This window comes from Arachis stenosperma, chromosome 6 (assembly GCF_014773155.1).
Source record: "Arachis stenosperma cultivar V10309 chromosome 6, arast.V10309.gnm1.PFL2, whole genome shotgun sequence".
NCBI classification, from domain to species: Eukaryota; Viridiplantae; Streptophyta; class Magnoliopsida; order Fabales; family Fabaceae; genus Arachis; species Arachis stenosperma.
The window spans coordinates 108909738-108912597 of NC_080382.1; the positions used below are offsets into that span (position 1 = coordinate 108909738).

General features: G+C 38.1%; 1 non-coding gene across 1 annotated transcript; it reads right to left on the minus strand.

Moving 5' to 3' along the window:
• Window positions 1–1201: 1201 nt before the first annotated feature.
• LOC130937764 (small nucleolar RNA R71) lies at window positions 1202–1309 on the minus strand. The gene has a single exon (XR_009068965.1). It is a non-coding gene; the product is annotated as a small nucleolar RNA R71 (small nucleolar RNA).
• Window positions 1310–2860: the final 1551 nt, after the last annotated feature.

The window sequence follows — 2860 nt, forward strand, 5'->3', positions numbered from 1 at the left end:
CCAGGATGGCAAAGGGGGAAGATTTTGTTTTCAAAATCAAATTTTTTTCAAGTTTTCAAAGTTTTTCAAAATCAAATCTTTTTCAAATCATATCTTTTCAATCAAATGTTTTCAAAATCAATTTCTTTCCTTTTTCAAAGATACTTACTAACAATTAATGATTTGATTGAACATTTTTTTGCCTTTTCTGTTAAGGAAGGTTTTATGTTTGAATCATATCTTTTCTTGTTAGGCAAGTCATTAATTTTTAAAATCAAATCTTTTTAAAGTGTTTTTCAAATCAAATCTTTTTAAAATTGTTTTCAAATCATATCTTTTAAAATTGTTTTCAAATCATATCTTTTCAATCATATCTTTTTAAAACCATAATTTTTCAATCACATCTTTTTCAAAACAGTTTTCAATCAAATCTTTTTGATTTCTAATTTCAAAATCTTTTTCAAAAATCACTTGATTTCTTTTCCACTTTTATTTTCGAAAATCAATTAGTGTTTTTCAAAAATGTTTTCAAAATCTTTTACTTAATTTTCGAAAATTACTTCCCTTCTTCTCACATCCTTCTATTTTTGGACTAACTCTATTCCTTAATGCAAAATTCGAACTCCATCTTCTTTGATAAGTTCGAATTTTCTACTTCTGTCTTCCATTTTTCTTCCTCTGACACCTCAAGGAATCTCTATACTGTGACATAGAGGATTCCATATTTTCTTGTTTTCTTCTCTTTCATATGAGCAGGAACAAAGACAAAGGCATTCTTGTTGAGGACCTGACCGAATTCTTCAAAGAAGAAGAACCCATGGCAGCCGAAAACAACAACAATTCCAACAATGCAAGGAAGGTGCTGGGTGACTTTACTGCACCTACTCCCAACTTCTATGGGAGAAGCATCTCTATCCCGGCCATTGGAGCAAACAACTTTGAGCTTAAGCCTCAATTAGTTTCTCTAATGCAACAGAATTGCAAGTTCCATGGACTTCCAATGGAAGATCCTCATCAGTTCTTAGCTGAATTCTTGCAAATCTGTGACACAGTCAAGACTAATGGGGTTAATCCTGAGGTCTATAGACTGATGCTATTCCCTTTTGCTGTAAGAGACAGAGCTAGAATATGGTTGGATTCTCAACCTAAAGAAAGCCTGGACTCTTGGGAAAAGCTAGTCAATGCCTTCTTGGCAAAGTTCTTTCCACCACAAAGATGGAGTAAGCTTAGAGTGGAAGTCCAAACCTTCAGACAGAAGGATGGAGAATCCCTCTATGAAGCTTGGGAAAGATACAAACAATTGATCAGAAAATGTCCCTCTGACATGCTTTCTGAATGGAGCATCATAGGTATTTTCTATGATGGTCTCTCTGAACTATCCAAGATGTCTTTGGATAGCTCTGCTGGAGGATCTCTTCATCTGAAGAAGACGCCTGCAGAAGCTCAAGAATTAATTGAAATGGTTGCAAATAACCAATTCATGTACACTTCTGAAAGAAATCCTGTGAACAATGGGACTAGTCAGAAGAAAGGAGTTCTTGAGATTGACACTCTGAATGCCATATTGGCTCAGAACAAGATATTGACTCAACAAGTCAATTTGATTTCTCAAAGTCTGTCTGGAATGCAAAATGCACCAAGCAGTACTAAGGAAGCTTCATCTGAGGAAGAAGCCTATGATCCTGAGAACCCTTCAATGGAAGAGGTGAATTACCTAGGAGAACCCTATGGAAACACCTACAATTCTTCATGGAAGAATCAAGAGAGACCTCAACAAGGTTTCAATAACAATAATGGTGGAAGAAACAGGTTTAGCAATGGCAAGCCTTTTCCATCATCTTCACAGCAACAGACAGAGAGTTCTAAGCAGAATACTTCTGACTTAGCAACAATGGTCTCTGATCTAATTAAGACCACTCAAAGTTTCATGAATGAAACAAGGTCCTCCATCAGAAATTTGGAAGGACAAGTGGGTCAGCTGAGCAAGAAAGTTACTGAACTCCCTCCTAGCACTCTCCCAAGTAATACAGAAGAAAATCCAAAAGGAGAGTGCAAAGCCATAGACATGGCCGAATATGGAGAGGAAAGAGAGGAGGAGGACGCCACTGAGGAAGACCTCAGTGGGCGTGTACCAATTTCCTCTAAGTTCCTCAATGAGGAACAATGGGAATCTGAGGCTCAAAATGAGACCATAAGGATTCCATTGGACTTACTTCTGCCATTCATGAGCTCTGATGAGTATTCTTCCTCTGAAGAGGATGAGTATGTCACTGAAGAGCAAGTTGCTAAATACCTTGAAGCAATCATGAAGCTAAATGACAAGTTATTTGGAAATGAGACTTGGGAGGATGAACCACCTTTGCTCACCAAAGAACTGGATGACTTGTCTAGGCAGAAACTGCCTCAAAAGAGGCAGGATCCTGGGAAGTTTTCTATACCTTGTACCATAGGCACCATGACCTTCAAGAAGGCCTTGTGTGACTTAGGGTCAAGTGTAAACCTCATGCCCCTCTCTGTAATGGAGAAATTAGGGATCTTTGAGGTACAAGCTGCAAAAATCTCACTAGAGATGGTAGACAACTCAAGAAAACAAGCTTATGGACTTGTAGAGAATGTTTTGGTTAAGATTGAAGACCATTACATCCCTGCTGATTTCATAGTCCTAGAGACTGGGAAGTGCATGGATGAAACTATCATCCTTGGCAGACCCTTCCTAGTCACAACAAAGGCTGTGATTGATGTTGATGGAGGTGAACTGATCATTCAAGTGAATGAAGAATCCTATGTGTTTAAGGCTCAAGGATATCCCTCTGTCACCATGGAGAGGAAGCTTGAAGAGCTTCCCTCAAATCAGAGACAAATAGAGCCCCCACAGTCAAAC